A 20,376-nucleotide genomic window follows, 5' to 3' on the forward strand; every position below is an offset into this window, starting at 1 on the left:
TCTCACTGCTCTTACAGTATAGAGTCCATTGTCTCACCGCTCTTACCGTAAAGAGTCCATAGTCTCACTGCTCTTACAGTAAAGAGTCCATAGTCTCACTGCTCTTACAGTATAGAGTCCATAGTCTCACTGCTCTTACAGTAAAGAGTCCATAGTCTCACCGCTCTTACAGTAAAGAGTCCATAGTCTCACTGCTCTTACAGTAAAGAGTCCATAGTCTCACTGCTCTTACAGTATAGAGTCCATAGTCTCACTGCTCTTACAGTAAAGAGTCCATAGTCTCACTGCTCTTACAGTAAAGAGTCCATAGTCTCACTGCTCTTACAGTAAAGAGTCCATAGTCTCACTGCTCTTACAGTAAAGAGTCCATAGTCTCACTGCTCTTACAGTAAAGAGTCCATAGTCTCACTGCTCTTACAGTATAGAGTCCATAGTCTCACTGCTCTTACAGTAAAGAGTCCATAGTCTCACTGCTCTTACAGTAAAGAGTCCATAGTCTCACTGCTCTTACAGTATAGAGTCCATAGTCTCACTGCTCTTACAGTAAATACTCCATAGTCTCACTGCTCTTACAGTAAAGAGTCCATAGTCTCACTGCTCTTACAGTATAGAGTCCATAGTCTCACTGCTCTTACAGTATAGAGTCCATAGTCTCACTGCTCTTACAGTATAGAGTCCATAGTCTCACTGCTCTTACAGTAAAGAGTCCATAGTCTCACTGCTCTTACAGTAAAGAGTCCATAGTCTCACTGCTCTTACCGTAAAGAGTCCATAGTCTCACTGCTCTTACAGTATAGAGTCCATAGTCTCACTGCTCTTACAGTAAAGAGTCCATAGTCTCACTGCTCTTACAGTATAGAGTCCATAGTCTCACTGCTCTTACAGTAAAGAGTCCATAGTCTCACTGATCTTACAGTAAAGAATCCTTTTCTATGTTTGTGTACAAACCTTCTTTCCTCCAGACGCAGAGGATGTCCCCTTGTCACAGTCCTGGGGATAAATAGATGATGGGAGTGATCTCTGTACTGACCCCTGATATATTTATATATAGTAATTAGATCTCCCCTCAGTCGTCTTTTTTCTAAAGTGAATAACTCTAATGTTGATAATCTTTCAGGGTCCTGTAGTTGCCCCATTCCGGTTATTACTTTAGTTGCCCTCCTCTGGACCTTCTCCAGCTCTGCTATGTCTGCCTTGTTCACAGGAGCCCAGAACTGTACACAGTCCTCCATGTGTGGTCTGACTAGTGATGTGTAAAGTGGTAGGACTATGTTCTTATCACGGGCATCTATGCCCCTTCTGATGTAACCCATTATTTTATTGGCCTTGGCAGCAGCTGCCTGACACTGGTTTTTGCAGCTTAGTTTGCTGTTTATTAAAATTCCTAGATCCTTTTCCATGTCAGTGTTACCCAGTGTTTTACCATTTAGTATGTACGGGTGACTTGCATTATTCCTTCCCATGTGCATAACCTTACATTGTCAGTGTTAAACCTCATCTGCCACTTATCTGCCCAAGCCTCCAATCTATCCAGATCCCTCTGTAGTAGTATACTGTCCTCTGTAGTATATATACAGTATACTGTCCTCTGTAGTGTATATACAGTATACTGTCCTCTGTAGTGTATATACAGTATACTGTCCTCTGTAGTGTATATACAGTATACTGTCCTCTGTAGTGTATATACAGTATACTGTCCTCTGTAGTGTATATACAGTATACCGTCCTCTGTAGTATATATATACAGTATACTGTCCTCTGTAGTATATATACCGTATACTGTCCTCTGTAGTGTATATACAGTATACTGTCCTCTGTAGTGTATATACAGTATACTGTCCTCTGTAGTGTGTGTATATACAGTATACCGTCCTCTGTAGTATATATATACAGTATACTGTCCTCTGTAGTATATATACCGTATACTGTCCTCTGTAGTGTATATATATATATACACTGCGTGCAGAATTATTAGGCAAATGAGTATTTTGACCACATCATCCTCTTTATGCATGTTGTCTTACTCCAAGCTGTATAGGCTCGAAAGCCTACTACCAATTAAGCATATTAGGTGATGTGCATCTCTGTAATGAGAAGGGGTGTGGTCTAATGACATCAACACCCTATATTAGGTGTGCATAATTATTAGGCAACTTCCTTTCCTTTGGCAAAATGGGTCAAAAGAAGGACTTGACAGGCTCAGAAAAGTCAAAAATAGTGAGATATCTTGCAGAGGGATGCAGCACTCTTAAAATTGCAAAGCTTCTGAAGCGTGATCATCGAACAATCAAGCGTTTCATTCAAAATAGTCAACAGGGTCGCAAGAAGCGTGTGGAAAAACCAAGGCGCAAAATAACTGCCCATGAACTGAGAAAAGTCAAGCGTGCAGCTGCCAAGATGCCACTTGCCACCAGTTTGGCCATATTTCAGAGCTGCAACATCACTGGAGTGCCCAAAAGCACAAGGTGTGCAATACTCAGAGACATGGCCAAGGTAAGAAAGGCTGAAAGACGACCACCACTGAACAAGACACACAAGCTGAAACGTCAAGACTGGGCCAAGAAATATCTCAAGACTGATTTTTCTAAGGTTTTATGGACTGATGAAATGAGAGTGAGTCTTGATGGGCCAGATGGATGGGCCCGTGGCTGGATTGGTAAAGGGCAGAGAGCTCCAGTCCGACTCAGACGCCAGCAAGGTGGAGGTGGAGTACTGGTTTGGGCTGGTATCATCAAAGATGAGCTTGTGGGGCCTTTTCGGGTTGAGGATGGAGTCAAGCTCAACTCCCAGTCCTACTGCCAGTTTCTGGAAGACACCTTCTTCAAGCAGTGGTACAGGAAGAAGTCTGCATCCTTCAAGAAAAACATGATTTTCATGCAGGACAATGCTCCATCACACGCGTCCAAGTACTCCACAGCGTGGCTGGCAAGAAAGGGTATAAAAGAAGAAAATCTAATGACATGGCCTCCTTGTTCACCTGATCTGAACCCCATTGAGAACCTGTGGTCCATCATCAAATGTGAGATTTACAAGGAGGGAAAACAGTACACCTCTCTGAACAGTGTCTGGGAGGCTGTGGTTGCTGCTGCACGCAATGTTGATGGTGAACAGATCAAAACACTGACAGAATCCATGGATGGCAGGCTTTTTAGTGTCTTTGCAAAGAAAGGTGGCTATATTGGTCACTGATTTGTTTTTGTTTTGTTTTTGAATGTCAGAAATGTATATTTGTGAATGTTGAGATGTTATATTGGTTTCACTGGTAAAAATAAATAATTGAAATGGGTATATATTTGTTTTTTGTTAAGTTGCCTAATAATTATGCACAGTAATAGTCCCCTGCACAAACAGATATCCCCCTAAAATAGCTAAAACTAAAAACAAACTAAAAACTACTTCCAAAAATATTCAGCTTTGATATTAATGAGTTTTTTGGGTTCATTGAGAACATGGTTGTTGTTCAATAATAAAATTAATCCTCAAAAATACAACTTGCCTAATAATTCTGCACTCCCTGTACAGTATACTGTCCTCTGTAGTATATATACAGTATACTGTCCTCTGTAGTATATATACAGTATACTGTCCTCTGTAGTATATACAGTACAGACCAAAAGTCTGGACACACCTTCTCATTCAAAGAGTTTTCTTTATTTTCATGACTATGAAGGCATCAAAACTATGAATTAACACATGTGGAATTATATACATAACAAACAAGTGTGAAACAACTGAAAATATGTCATATTCTAGGTTCTTCAAAGTAGCCACCTTTTGCTTTGATTACTGCTTTGCACACTCTTGGCATTCTCTTGATGAGCTTCAAGAGGTAGTCCCCTGAAATGGTTTTCCAACAGTCTTGAAGGAGTTCCCAGAGATGCTTAGCACTTGTTGGCCCTTTTGCCTTCACTCTGCGGTCCAGCTCACCCCAAACCATCTCGATTGGGTTCAGGTCCGGTGACTGTGGAGGCCAGGTCATCTGGCGCAGCACCCCATCACTCTCCTTCATGGTCAAATAGCCCTTACTTTCAAAGTTTTCCCAATTTTTCGGCTGACTGACTGACCTTCATTTCTTAAAGTAATGATGGCCACTTGTTTTTCTTTACTTAGCTGCTTTTTTCTTGCCATAATACAAATTCTAACAGTCTATTCAGTAGGACTATCAGCTGTGTATCCACCTGACTTCTCCTCAACGCCACTGATGGTCCCAACCCCATTTATAAGGCAAGAAATCCCACTTATTAAACCTGACAGGGCACACCTGTGAAGTGAAGACCATTTCAGGGGACTACCTCTTGAAGCTCATCAAGAGAATGCCAAGAGTGTGCAAAGCAGTAATCAAAGCAAAAGGTGGCTACTTTGAAGAACCTAGAATATGACATATTTTCAGTTGTTTCACACTTGTTTGTTATGTATATAATTCCACATGTGTTAATTCATAGTTTTGATGCCTTCATAGTCATGAAAATAAAGAAAACTCTTTGAATGAGAAGGTGTGTCCAAACTTTTGGTATGTACTGTGTATACACTCACCTAAAGAATTATTAGGAACACCTGTTCTATTTCTCATTGATGCAATTCTCTAGTCAACCAATCACATGGCAGTTGCTTCGATGCATTTAGGGGGGTGCTCCTGGTCAAGACAATCTCCTGAACTCCAAACTGAAGGTCAGAATGGGAAAGAAAGGTGATTTAAGCCATTTTGAGCGTGGCATGGTTGTTGGTGCCAGACGGGCCGGTCTGAGTATTTCACAATCTGCTCAGTTACTGGGATTTTCACGCACAACCATTTCTAGGGTTTACAAAGATTGGTGTGAAAAGGGAAAAACATCCAGTATGCGGCCGTCCTGTGGGCGAAAATGCCTTGTGGATGCGGAGGTCAGAGGAGAATGGGCCGACTGATTCAAGCTGATAGAAGAGCAACGTTGGCTGAAATAACCACTCGTTACAACCGAGGTCTGCAGCAAAGCATTTGTGAAGCCACAACACGCACAACCTTGAGGCGGATGGGCTACAACAGCAGAAGACCCCACCGGGTACCACTCATCTCCACTACAAATAGGGAAAAGAGGCTACAATTTGCACGAGCTCACCAAAATTGGACTGTTGAAGACTGGAAAAATGCTGCCTGGTCTGATGAGTCTCGATTTCTGTTGAGACATTCAAATGGTCCGAATTTGGGGTAAACAGAATGAGAACATGTCTCCATCCTCTGATGGCTACTTCCAGCAGGATAATGCACCATGTCACAAAGCTCCAATCATCTCACATTGGTTTCTTGAACATGACAATGAGTTCACTGCACTAAAATGGCCCCACAGTCACCAGATCTCAGCCCAATAGAGCATCTTTGGGATGTGGTGGAACGGGAGCTTCGTGCCCTGGATGTGCATCCCTCAAATCTCCATCAACTGCAAGATGCTATCCTATCAATATGGGCCAACATTTCTAAAGAATGCTATCAGCACCTTGTGGAATCAATGCCACGTAGAATTAAGGCAGTTCTGAAGGCAAAAGGGGGTCCAACACCGTATTAGTATGGGGGCACTAATAATTCTTTAGGTGAGTGTGTATTTTCTCTCTGACACCAATATTTTTCCTTAAGCTACTTTCACACTAGCCTTTCTATATTCCGGTATTGGGATCCGTCATAGGGTCTCAATACCGGGGAAAAAACACTTCAGTTTTGTCCCCATTTATTGTAATAGGGACAAAATGTAACTGAACAGAAGGGAGAGCTCCAAACTGCATTCCGTTCCGTTCTCATACCGGAGAGCAGCGTGCCCTAACCCTTTCCATCCTGGAATGCGGAGCAAGACGGATCCGCCATGACCCACAATGCAAGTCACTGGGGACGGATCTGCTTTCTCGGACACAATAGAAAACTGACCCGTCCCCCATTAACTTTCAATGGAGTTCATGACGGATCCGTCTTGGCTAAGTTAAAGATAATGCAACTGGATCAGTTCATTATGATGCAGACGGTTGTATTATCAGTAACGGAAGCGTTTTTGCTGAACCCTGCCAGATCCAGTACAAACGCTAGTGTGAAAGTAGCCTTAAAGGGAACCTGTCATCAACTTTATGCTGACTGTACTTAGGGCAGTATAAAGTAGTGACAGAAATGCTGATGTCAGCGGGGTGTCACTCATGAGCTAAAAGTAGGTGGCTGCCGAGAACCAGCATCATAATCATTACAGCCCAGGCCTGGAAAAGAGTCCCGGCCTCCTGAGAAGAGTCCTAACCACCTGAGAAGAGTCCCATCCACCTGAGAAGAGTCCTAACCACCTGAGAAGAGTCCCATCCACCTGAGAAGAGTCCTATCCACCTGAGAAGAGTCCCATCCACCTGAGAAGAATCCCATCCACCTGAGAAGAGTCCTATCCACCTGAGAAGAGTCCCATCCACCTGAGAAGAGTCCCATCCACCTGAGAAGAGTCCTATCCACCTGAGAAGAGTCCCATCCACCTGAGAAGAGTCCCATCCACCTGAGAAGAGTCCTATCCACCTGAGAAGAGTCCCATCCACCTGAGAAGAGTCCTGGTCATTGATAAATTCCTGCTCTCCCGCCCACCTGATGACTGACCGGCTTCTACCTAGCTTTCTCCTTTCTGCCAATTATCAGCAGGAGATTATAATAACCAGGACTCTTCTCAGGAGATTATAATAACCAGGACTCTTCTCAGGAGATTATAATAACCAGGACTCTTCTCAGGAGATTATAATGACCAGGACTCTTCTCAGGAGATTATAATGACCGGGACTCTTCTCAGGAGATTATAATAACCAGGACTCTTCTTAGGAGATTATAATGACCAGGACTCTTCTCAGGAGATTATAATGACCAGGACTCTTCTCAGGAGATTATAATGAACGGGACTCTTCTCAGGAGATTATAATGACCAGGACTCTTCTCAGGAGATTATAATGACCAGGACTCTTCTCAGGAGATTATAATGACCGGGACTCTTCTCAGGAGATTATAATGACCGGGACTCTTCTCAGGAGATTATAATGACCAGGACTCTTCTCAGGAGATTATAATGACCAGGACTCTTCTCAGGAGATTATAATGACCGGGACTCATCCCAGGTAGATTTGACTCTTTTCAAGGCCTGGGCTGCAGTCATTGTGATGCTGGTTCTCGGCAGTGTGTCCCACATCAGTATTTCTGTCACTGCTTTATACCGCCCTCAGTACGGGCAGCATAAAGTTGACGACAGGTTCCCCCGTTTCTCAGAAGGGCACAGGCAGCGGGCACAACTCCTGGACACCTACACTAGTCATGTGCATGGCAGATATTTTGTCTGTTTTGCATTATTTCCTTTATTCGTCTGATTTTGTTTTATTTCTGATGTTTTTGTCCATCATTTATCTTCACTTCTATGTTTATCACTGTCCATGAAAATGTCTTCTTTTGATTCATGTAAAACACCACTCACTATTTCTTTTGCTGTTTGGCCGAAACGTTACGCTGATACAGCCACACATTTCACTAAAAGAGCAGAGAGTGCGGGAGTAATCGATCAGCTGATCGTAAGGGGTGGGACTCCGACTCCGAGCATATTACATAAAGGGGGCTACCAGGTGCCCTTTGCATTCGCGGCTTAGGGTGGAGTTAGTCGAGCAGATAATCGTTTCAGCGATCCCCGACACGAGCGACTAAATGACTAAACCTTGTAGCAGAAAACTAGCATTTAAAGGAGCGGATTATCGTGTCTTTTACCTGATATAAAGAGGACCTTTCACCTGGAAAAACATTGGGAACTAAGTATCCTGACATATCCAGCGGCTGTGAGCGCTGCGCTGCGATTGGCCAGCCTAGGAGAAGGAGACGCCCACAGCACAAGGGCAGACTCCGCCTACTATAACTTACTGAGTGGAGATACCGGAGAACGGAGCGGCGCCCGGGGGTAACAGTAAGTGCAGGGAGATCCCGGGCGCCGCTCTACATGGCAGGATACTCCGTTCACAATGTTTTTCCAGGTGAAAGGTCCTCTTTAAACCCACGGCGCTGCCTATTGTCGAGCCACGCGATGCACATTTACACAACGCAGTCCGTTAGAGGATTGGACTTGTTTGCATCAAGGATTTCCCAGATACTGAACGAGCATTTGTGGTCAGATCGCTCAATCGTTAGACTTAGATGGCCCGATTCTCGTCCATCTTCCATCTTAACGGTTATCTGCTCGTCTACATCCACCTTTAGTTTGGTGATTGATATCGCACTGGCCGACAACCCCATTGTACAAACCACGTCCCTACAGTAAAGATGAATTCACAGTAGATGGTGCAAAGTGAAAACCATTCAGAGCCCAATGTGTTCTGCCCGTCGTGCGCCAGTCTGAAAAGTCCACCTCTTCTTATTCTGTATGAGGGCGCCCAGGAGTATTGAGGAGTATTGAGGCCCAATGTGTTCTGCCCTTCGTGCGCCAGTCTGAAAAGTCAACCTCTTCTTATTCTGTATGAGGGCGCCCAGGAGTATGGAGGAGTATCGAGGCCCAATGTGTTCTGCCCGTCGTGCACCAGTCTGAAAAGTCCACCTCTTCTTATTCTGTATGAGAGCGCTCAGGAGTATTGAGGCCCAATGTGTTCTGCCCGTCGTGCCCCAGTCTGAAAAGTCCACCTCTTCTTATTCTGTATGAGGGCGCCCAGGAGTATTGAGGAGTATGGAGGCCCAATGTTTTCTGCCCGTCGTGCGCCAGTCTGAAAAGTCAACCTCTTCTTATTCTGTATGAGAGCGCTCAGGAGTATTGAGGAGTATTGAGGCCCAATGTGTTCTGCCCTTCGTGCACCAGTCTGAAAAGTCCACCTCTTCTTATTCTGTATGAGAGCGCTCAGGAGTATTGAGGAGTATGGAGGCCCAATGTGTTCTGCCCGTCGTGCGCCAGTCTGAAAAGTCAACCTCTTCTTATTCTGTATGAGAGCGCTCAGGAGTATTGAGGCCCAATGTGTTCTGCCCGTCGTGCCCCAGTCTGAAAAGTCCACCTCTTCTTATTCTGTATGAGAGCGCTCAGGAGTATTGAGGAGTATGGAGGCCCAATGTGTTCTGCCCGTCGTGCGCCAGTCTGAAAAGTCAACCTCTTCTTATTCTGTATGAGGGCGCCCAGGAGTATTGAGGAGTATGGAGGCCCAATGTTTTCTGCCCGTCGTGCGCCAGTCTGAAAAGTCAACCTCTTCTTATTCTGTATGAGGGCGCCCAGGAGTATTGAGGAGTATTGAGGCCCAATGTGTTCTGCCCGTCGTGCGCCAGTCTGAAAAGTCAACCTCTTATTCTGTATGAGGGCGCCCAGGAGTATTGAGGAGTATTGAGGCCCAATGTGTTCTGCCCGTCGTGCGCCAGTCTGAAAAGTCAACCTCTTCTTATTCTGTATGAGAGCGCTCAGGAGTATTGAGGAGTATGGAGGCCCAATGTGTTCTGCCCGTCGTGCGCCAGTCTGAAAAGTCAACCTCTTCTTATTCTGTATGAGAGCGCTCAGGAGTATTGAGGAGTATGGAGGCCCAATGTGTTCTGCCCGTCGTGCGCCAGTCTGAAAAGTCAACCTCTTCTTATTCTGTATGAGAGCGCTCAGGAGTATTGAGGAGTATGGAGGCCCAATGTGTTCTGCCCGTCGTGCGCCAGACTGAAAAGTCAACCTCTTCTTATTCTGTATGAGAGCGCTCAGGAGTATTGAGGAGTATGGAGGCCCAATGTGTTCTGCCCGTCGTGCGCCAGTCTGAAAAGTCAACCTCTTCTTATACTGTATGAGAGCGCTCAGGAGTATTGAGGAGTATGGAGGCCCAATGCATGATTTACTTCGGAGGCTCTGGGTGGAAATAAGAAATGGAACCCCTGAGAGGTGACCCTATTTTGGAAACTCCACCCATCAAGGTATTAAGGGGTGGAGTCAGCATTTTGTCACCACAGATATTTTGCAGAAATTAAGGTGCAGCGAACCATGCAAAGTGCGAGTTTTCCAGATGTATGGCATTTCCGTACTAAGGATGTGGTGCCCACTCACACCACGCCATAGGTGGCCTCTGAAATGCTGCAGGGTTCAGAAGGGAAGACCACATTTGGCTTTTGCAGCAGATTGTGATGGTTTGGTTTATGGGCGGCATGCTGCTTTCAGGCATCCTCTGAGGACCATACGTTTTCCATCAGCGGCGCTGAGTGAGGGGGGGTTGCCCTAATCACTGGGTCTGTTTTGGGGTGTATAAGACTTTGACATCACTTTTTGGGAAGCAGGATACTGAAATGCAGCACTTCTGCCATTGTTTTTTGCGTACACTGTAGAGATAAATGACACCTTCTCTTTATTCTGCCAGATACCAATATTAAATCGTTTTTATTTTTACCACTTTTACACTAAGCATTTTGGGGGGGAAAAAATCTTGTTTTTGTGTCTTTATACGACTTTTTGAACCCCTTTTGTTATTTTGCTTTTTGTACGGGAGGTGACCGAAAATGGCTGTTCCGGCACCGGTTTTACTCATCTTTTTCATGACGTTCACCTGAAGGGGTAGATGATGTGATATTTTTGTAGAGCCGGTACAGATATGGATGCAGCGATGCCGAATAGGTCTTTTCTCTTTTTTACTGGAAGTGCCTTCTTAAACAGCTGATCGGTGGGGGTCCCATGTCTCGGACCCCCACCAATCAGATAATGTGGACCTATCCCGAGGATAGCCCCTTTAATGAGGCTGCTGGCTGTCTTCTAGAACTGTGTTGTGAATGCGCGTCTGGTGATCCTGAATGCTGCTCCTATGACATGGACTCGCAGCATCAGAGTGATTTATAATGCTGTGTCTTCCCGGTGGCATCATCTGAGGTCGGGCAGAGACCACACAGCATCAGAGTGATTTATAATGCCGTGTCTTCCTGGTGGCATCATCTGAGGTCGGGCAGAGACCACACAGCATCAGAGGGATTTATAATGCCGTGTCTTCCTGGTAGCATGATTTGAGGTCGGGCAGAGACCACACAGCATCAGAGTGATTTATAATGCCGTGTCTTCCTGGTGGCATTATTTGAGGTCGGGCAGAGACCACACAGCATCAGAGTGATTTATAATGCTGTGTCTTCCCGGTGGCATCATCTGAGGTCGGGCAGAGACCACACAGCATCAGAGTGATTTAAAATGCTGTGTCTTCCCGGTGGCATCATCTGAGGTCGGGCAGAGACCACACAGCATCAGAGTGATTTATAATGCCGTGTCTTCCTGGTAGCATGATTTGAGGTCGGGCAGAGACCACACAGCATCAGAGTGATTTATAATGCCGTGTCTTCCTGGTGGCATTATTTGAGGTCGGGCAGAGACCACACAGCATCAGAGTGATTTATAATGCTGTGTCTTCCCGGTGGCATCATCTGAGGTCGGGCAGAGACCACACAGCATCAGAGGGATTTATAATGCCGTGTCTTCCTGGTGGCATCATCTGAAGTCGGGCAGAGACCACACAGCATCAGAGTGATTTATAATGCCGTGTCTTCCTGGTGGCAGTATTTGAGTTCGGGCAGAGACCACACAGCATTACAGTGATTTATAATGCTGTGTCTTCCTGGTGGCATTATTTGAGGTTGGGCAGAGACCACACAGCATCAGAGTGATTTATAATGCCGTGTCTTCCTGGTGGCATGATTTGAGGTCGGGCAGAGACCACACAGCATTAGAGTGATTTATAATGCTGTGTCTTCCTGGTGGCATGATTTGAGGTCGGGCAGAGACCACACAGCATCAGAGTGATTTATAATGCTGTGTCTTCCTGGTAGCATGATTTGAGGTCGGGCAGAGACCACACAGCATTACAGTGATTTATAATGCCGTGTCTTCCTGGTGGCATTATTTGAGGTCGGGCAGAGACCACACAGCATCAGAGTGATTTATAATGCCGTGTCTTCCTGGTGGCATGATTTGAGGTCGGGCAGAGACCACACAGCATCAGAGTGATTTATAATGCCGTGTCTTCCTGGTGGCATCATCTGAGGTCGGGCAGAGACCACACAGCATCAGAGGGATTTATAATGCCGTGTCTTCCTGGTGGCATCATCTGAGGTCGGGCAGAGACCACACAGCATCAGAGTGATTTATAATGCTGTGTCTTCCTGGTGGCATGATTTGAGGTCGTGCAGAGACCACACAGCATCAGAGTGATTTATAATGCCGTGTCTTCCTGGTGGCATTATTTGAGGTCGGGCAGAGACCACACAGCATTAGAGTGATTTATAATGCCGTGTCTTCCTGGTGGCATTATTTGAGGTTGGGCAGAGACCACACAGCATCAGAGTGATTTATAATGCCGTGTCTTCCTGGTGGCATCATCTGAGGTCGGGCAGAGACCACACAGCATTAGAGTGATTTATAATGCTGTGTCTTCCTGGTGGCATTATTTGAGGTCGGGCAGAGACCACACAGCATTAGAGTGATTTATAATGCCGTGTCTTCCTGGTGGCATTATTTGAGGTCGGGCAGAGACCACACAGCATTAGAGTGATTTATAATGCCGTGTCTTCCTGGTGGCATTATTTGAGGTTGGGCAGAGACCACACAGCATCAGAGTGATTTATAATGCCGTGTCTTCCTGGTGGCATCATCTGAGGTCGGGCAGAGACCACACAGCATTAGAGTGATTTATAATGCCGTGTCTTCCTGGTGGCATTATTTGAGGTTGGGCAGAGACCACACAGCATCAGAGTGATTTATAATGCCGTGTCTTCCTGGTGGCATCATCTGAGGTCGGGCAGAGACCACACAGCATCAGAGTGATTTATAATGCCGTGTCTTCCTGGTGGCATCATCTGAGGTCGGGCAGAGACCACACAGCATCAGAGTGATTTATAATGCCGTGTCTTCCTGGTGGCATTATTTGAGGTCGGGCAGAGACCACACAGCATCAGAGTGATTTATAATGCTGTGTCTTCCCGGTGGCATCATCTGAGGTCGGGCAGAGACCACACAGCATCAGAGTGATTTATAATGCTGTGTCTTCCCGGTGGCATCATCTGAGGTCGGGCAGAGACCACACAGCATCAGAGTGATTTATAATGCCGTGTCTTCCTGGTAGCATGATTTGAGGTCGGGCAGAGACCACACAGCATCAGAGTGATTTATAATGCCGTGTCTTCCTGGTGGCATTATTTGAGGTCGGGCAGAGACCACACAGCATCAGAGTGATTTATAATGCTGTGTCTTCCCGGTGGCATCATCTGAGGTCGGGCAGAGACCACACAGCATCAGAGTGATTTATAATGCCGTGTCTTCCTGGTAGCATGATTTGAGGTCGGGCAGAGACCACACAGCATCAGAGTGATTTATAATGCCGTGTCTTCCTGGTGGCATGATTTGAGGTCGGGCAGAGACCACACAGCATCAGAGTGATTTATAATGCCGTGTCTTCCTGGTGGCATCATCTGAAGTCGGGCAGAGACCACACAGCATCAGAGTGATTTATAATGCCGTGTCTTCCTGGTGGCAGTATTTGAGTTCGGGCAGAGACCACACAGCATTACAGTGATTTATAATGCTGTGTCTTCCTGGTGGCATTATTTGAGGTTGGGCAGAGACCACACAGCATCAGAGTGATTTATAATGCCGTGTCTTCCTGGTGGCATGATTTGAGGTCGGGCAGAGACCACACAGCATTAGAGTGATTTATAATGCTGTGTCTTCCTGGTGGCATGATTTGAGGTCGGGCAGAGACCACACAGCATCAGAGTGATTTATAATGCTGTGTCTTCCTGGTAGCATGATTTGAGGTCGGGCAGAGACCACACAGCATTACAGTGATTTATAATGCCGTGTCTTCCTGGTGGCATTATTTGAGGTCGGGCAGAGACCACACAGCATCAGAGTGATTTATAATGCCGTGTCTTCCTGGTGGCATGATTTGAGGTCGGGCAGAGACCACACAGCATCAGAGTGATTTATAATGCCGTGTCTTCCTGGTGGCATCATCTGAGGTCGGGCAGAGACCACACAGCATCAGAGGGATTTATAATGCCGTGTCTTCCTGGTGGCATCATCTGAGGTCGGGCAGAGACCACACAGCATCAGAGTGATTTATAATGCTGTGTCTTCCTGGTGGCATGATTTGAGGTCGTGCAGAGACCACACAGCATCAGAGTGATTTATAATGCCGTGTCTTCCTGGTGGCATTATTTGAGGTCGGGCAGAGACCACACAGCATTAGAGTGATTTATAATGCCGTGTCTTCCTGGTGGCATTATTTGAGGTCGGGCAGAGACCACACAGCATCAGAGTGATTTATAATGCCGTGTCTTCCTGGTGGCATCATCTGAGGTCGGGCAGAGACCACACAGCATTAGAGTGATTTATAATGCTGTGTCTTCCTGGTGGCATTATTTGAGGTCGGGCAGAGACCACACAGCATTAGAGTGATTTATAATGCCGTGTCTTCCTGGTGGCATTATTTGAGGTCGGGCAGAGACCACACAGCATTAGAGTGATTTATAATGCCGTGTCTTCCTGGTGGCATTATTTGAGGTTGGGCAGAGACCACACAGCATCAGAGTGATTTATAATGCCGTGTCTTCCTGGTGGCATCATCTGAGGTCGGGCAGAGACCACACAGCATTAGAGTGATTTATAATGCCGTGTCTTCCTGGTGGCATTATTTGAGGTTGGGCAGAGACCACACAGCATCAGAGTGATTTATAATGCCGTGTCTTCCTGGTGGCATCATCTGAGGTCGGGCAGAGACCACACAGCATCAGAGGGATTTATAATGCCGTGTCTTCCTGGTGGCATCATCTGAGGTCGGGCAGAGACCACACAGCATCAGAGGGATTTATAATGCTGTGTCTTCCTGGTGGCATTATTTGAGGTCGGGCAGAGACCACACAGCATCAGAGTGATTTATAATGCTGTGTCTTCCTGGTGGCATTATTTGAGGTCGGGCAGAGACCACACAGCATCAGAGTGATTTATAATGCCGTGTCTTCCTGGTGGCATCATCTGAGGTCGGGCAGAGACCACACAGCATCAGAGTGATTTATAATGCCGTGTCTTCCTGGTGGCATCATCTGAGGTCGGGCAGAGACCACACAGCATCAGAGTGATTTATAATGCCGTGTCTTCCTGGTGGCATTATTTGAGGTCGGGCAGAGACCACACAGCATCAGAGTGATTTATAATGCTGTGTCTTCCCGGTGGCATCATCTGAGGTCGGGCAGAGACCACACAGCATCAGAGTGATTTATAATGCTGTGTCTTCCCGGTGGCATCATCTGAGGTCGGGCAGAGACCACACAGCATCAGAGTGATTTATAATGCCGTGTCTTCCTGGTAGCATGATTTGAGGTCGGGCAGAGACCACACAGCATCAGAGTGATTTATAATGCTGTGTCTTCCTGGTGGCATTATTTGAGGTCGGGCAGAGACCACACAGCATCAGAGTGATTTATAATGCTGTGTCTTCCCGGTGGCATCATCTGAGGTCGGGCAGAGACCACACAGCATCAGAGTGATTTATAATGCCGTGTCTTCCTGGTGGCATGATTTGAGGTCGGGCAGAGACCACACAGCATCAGAGTGATTTATAATGCCGTGTCTTCCTGGTGGCATGATTTGAGGTCGGGCAGAGACCACACAGCATCAGAGTGATTTATAATGCCGTGTCTTCCTGGTGGCATCATCTGAAGTCGGGCAGAGACCACACAGCATCAGAGTGATTTATAATGCCGTGTCTTCCTGGTGGCAGTATTTGAGTTCGGGCAGAGACCACACAGCATTACAGTGATTTATAATGCTGTGTCTTCCTGGTGGCATGATTTGAGGTCGGGCAGAGACCACACAGCATCAGAGTGATTTATAATGCTGTGTCTTCCTGGTAGCATGATTTGAGGTCGGGCAGAGACCACACAGCATTACAGTGATTTATAATGCCGTGTCTTCCTGGTGGCATTATTTGAGGTCGGGCAGAGACCACACAGCATCAGAGTGATTTATAATGCCGTGTCTTCCTGGTGGCATGATTTGAGGTCGGGCAGAGACCACACAGCATCAGAGTGATTTATAATGCCGTGTCTTCCTGGTGGCATCATCTGAGGTCGGGCAGAGACCACACAGCATCAGAGGGATTTATAATGCCGTGTCTTCCTGGTGGCATCATCTGAGGTCGGGCAGAGACCACACAGCATCAGAGTGATTTATAATGCTGTGTCTTCCTGGTGGCATGATTTGAGGTCGTGCAGAGACCACACAGCATCAGAGTGATTTATAATGCCGTGTCTTCCTGGTGGCATTATTTGAGGTCGGGCAGAGACCACACAGCATTAGAGTGATTTATAATGCCGTGTCTTCCTGGTGGCATTATTTGAGGTTGGGCAGAGACCACACAGCATCAGAGTGATTTATAATGCCGTGTCTTCCTGGTGGCATCATCTGAGGTCGGGCAGAGACCACACAGCATTAGAGTGATTTATAATGCTGTGTCTTCCTGGTGGCATTATTTGAGGTCGGGCAGAGACCACACAGCATTAGAGTGATTTATAATGCCGTGTCTTCCTGGTGGCATTATTTGAGGTCGGGCAGAGACCACACAGCATTAGAGTGATTTATAATGCCGTGTCTTCCTGGTGGCATTATTTGAGGTTGGGCAGAGACCACACAGCATCAGAGTGATTTATAATGCCGTGTCTTCCTGGTGGCATCATCTGAGGTCGGGCAGAGACCACACAGCATCAGAGTGATTTATAATGCCGTGTCTTCCTGGTGGCATTATTTGAGGTTGGGCAGAGACCACACAGCATCAGAGTGATTTATAATGCCGTGTCTTCCTGGTGGCATCATCTGAGGTCGGGCAGAGACCACACAGCATCAGAGGGATTTATAATGCCGTGTCTTCCTGGTGGCATCATCTGAGGTCGGGCAGAGACCACACAGCATCAGAGGGATTTATAATGCTGTGTCTTCCTGGTGGCATTATTTGAGGTCGGGCAGAGACCACACAGCATCAGAGTGATTTATAATGCTGTGTCTTCCTGGTGGCATTATTTGAGGTCGGGCAGAGACCACACAGCATCAGAGTGATTTATAATGCCGTGTCTTCCTGGTGGCATCATCTGAGGTCGGGCAGAGACCACACAGCATCAGAGTGATTTATAATGCCGTGTCTTCCTGGTGGCATCATCTGAGGTCGGGCAGAGACCACACAGCATCAGAGTGATTTATAATGCCGTGTCTTCCTGGTGGCATTATTTGAGGTCGGGCAGAGACCACACAGCATCAGAGTGATTTATAATGCTGTGTCTTCCCGGTGGCATCATCTGAGGTCGGGCAGAGACCACACAGCATCAGAGTGATTTATAATGCTGTGTCTTCCCGGTGGCATAATCTGAGGTCGGGCAGAGACCACACAGCATCAGAGTGATTTATAATGCCGTGTCTTCCTGGTAGCATGATTTGAGGTCGGGCAGAGACCACACAGCATCAGAGTGATTTATAATGCCGTGTCTTCCTGGTGGCATTATTTGAGGTCGGGCAGAGACCACACAGCATCAGAGTGATTTATAATGCTGTGTCTTCCCGGTGGCATCATCTGAGGTCGGGCAGAGACCACACAGCATCAGAGTGATTTATAATGCCGTGTCTTCCTGGTAGCATGATTTGAGGTCGGGCAGAGACCACACAGCATCAGAGTGATTTATAATGCCGTGTCTTCCTGGTGGCATGATTTGAGGTCGGGCAGAGACCACACAGCATCAGAGTGATTTATAATGCCGTGTCTTCCTGGTGGCATCATCTGAAGTTGGGCAGAGACCACACAGCATCAGAGTGATTTATAATGCCGTGTCTTCCTGGTGGCAGTATTTGAGTTCGGGCAGAGACCACACAGCATTACAGTGATTTATAATGCTGTGTCTTCCTGGTGGCATTATTTGAGGTTGGGCAGAGACCACACAGCATCAGAGTGATTTATAATGCCGTGTCTTCCTGGTGGCATGATTTGAGGTCGGGCAGAGACCACACAGCATTAGAGTGATTTATAATGCTGTGTCTTCCTGGTGGCATGATTTGAGGTCGGGCAGAGACCACACAGCATCAGAGTGATTTATAATGCTGTGTCTTCCTGGTAGCATGATTTGAGGTCGGGCAGAGACCACACAGCATTACAGTGATTTATAATGCCGTGTCTTCCTGGTGGCATTATTTGAGGTCGGGCAGAGACCACACAGCATCAGAGTGATTTATAATGCCGTGTCTTCCTGGTGGCATGATTTGAGGTCGGGCAGAGACCACACAGCATCAGAGTGATTTATAATGCCGTGTCTTCCTGGTGGCATCATCTGAGGTCGGGCAGAGACCACACAGCATCAGAGGGATTTATAATGCCGTGTCTTCCTGGTGGCATCATCTGAGGTCGGGCAGAGACCACACAGCATCAGAGTGATTTATAATGCTGTGTCTTCCTGGTGGCATGATTTGAGGTCGTGCAGAGACCACACAGCATCAGAGTGATTTATAATGCCGTGTCTTCCTGGTGGCATCATCTGAGGTCGGGCAGAGACCACACAGCATCAGAGTGATTTATAATGCTGTGTCTTCCTGGTGGCATGATTTGAGGTCGTGCAGAGACCACACAGCATCAGAGTGATTTATAATGCTGTGTCTTCCTGGTGGCATTATTTGAGGTCGGGCAGAGACCACACAGCATCAGAGTGATTTATAATGCCGTGTCTTCCTGGTGGCATCATCTGAGGTCGGGCAGAGACCACACAGCATCAGAGTGATTTATAATGCCGTGTCTTCCTGGTGGCATCATCTGAGGTCGGGCAGAGACCACACAGCATCAGAGTGATTTATAATGCCGTGTCTTCCTGGTGGCATTATTTGAGGTCGGGCAGAGACCACACAGCATCAGAGTGATTTATAATGCTGTGTCTTCCTGGTGGCATTATTTGAGGTTGGGCAGAGACCACACAGCATTAGAGTGATTTATAATGCCGTGTCTTCCTGGTGGCATCATCTGAGGTCGGGCAGAGACCACACAGCATCAGAGGGATTTATAATGCCGTGTCTTCCTGGTGGCATCATCTGAGGTCGGGCAGAGACCACACAGCATCAGAGGGATTTATAATGCTGTGTCTTCCTGGTGGCATTATTTGAGGTCGGGCAGAGACCACACAGCATCAGAGTGATTTATAATGCTGTGTCTTCCTGGTGGCATTATTTGAGGTCGGGCAGAGACCACACAGCATCAGAGTGATTTATAATGCCGTGTCTTCCTGGTGGCATCACCTGAGGTCGGGCAGAGACCACACAGCATCAGAGTGATTTATAATGCCGTGTCTTCCTGGTGGCATCATCTGAGGTCGGGCAGAGACCACACAGCATCAGAGTGATTTATAATGCCGTGTCTTCCTGGTGGCATTATTTGAGGTCGGGCAGAGACCACACAGCATCAGAGTGATTTATAATGCCGTGTCTTCCTGGTGGCATGATTTGAGGTCGGGCAGAGACCACACAGCATTAGAAATCGTTATTATGTCATAGGAGCAGCATTCAGGTCAGCAAACAGCGTATTGGGCTAGGTTCACACAGTTTTTTGGAGAAGACTTTGAGACTGATTTTCCTTCAGGTTTTTTGAAAATCTGCCCTAAAAAACTTTGGGGGCTATTTACAGACGGCTTTTTACGCTGGTATTTGTTTTCCCTTTTGCGCTGGCTTTGCTGGCATTAGATGCAGTTTGTTCAACTGGTAGAAAGACCGCAGCAGCCCCTGGCTGGGGTCGTTTTCTGCCATTATTTACGCCTCTTCCCAGGTGTAAATATCGGTAAATTTGTTGGGGCCTAAGTCCCGGCCCGCGACACTCCTAAGTCGCAAAAAGGGGGTTGTGCAGGATTGTTACTAAAACTGGCGTAAAAAAAAAGTTCATAAATGAGCCCCTCTGTGTGAACCTTCCCTTACAGAGGCCAATTATCGGGCTACAATCACTTATCTCTAACAACTGGCCTATTAGTCCCTTATCATCCCCTCTGTAACAGAAAACTCGTGGCAAAAACGTGACACAAGATGGAGTGACTTTGTGGGCGGCTTACGCATGGTTTGCCACTTTTCCAAGTAGTGCACCGCGTGGGTTTGTCGTAGGCAGCTCATCACATTTGCTATAATCTACGCAGGGAATTGGCTTAGGTTAGAGGAAATCATCCTCAGCTCCTTCCTGGTAGGCGCTACAAATATCCGTTGTGGCGGATCTAATGCCGCCACACCGGTGCCTGCAGCGCTGCTCTTGACATCGATGTAGAAGCTCCAGTCCTGGTGTTTGCTCATGGTCACTGACGTGTGAACGAGGCCTTCCGCTGGTGTTGTCAGCCATTGCTGGTGGGGAGAAGGTGAAGCTAATGTTCCCTGTTGGTGGGAGAGTGAACAGGGCCCT

Source organism: Bufo bufo, assembly GCF_905171765.1.
Source record: "Bufo bufo chromosome 8 unlocalized genomic scaffold, aBufBuf1.1 SUPER_8_unloc_2, whole genome shotgun sequence".
Classification (NCBI taxonomy): domain Eukaryota; kingdom Metazoa; phylum Chordata; class Amphibia; order Anura; family Bufonidae; genus Bufo; species Bufo bufo.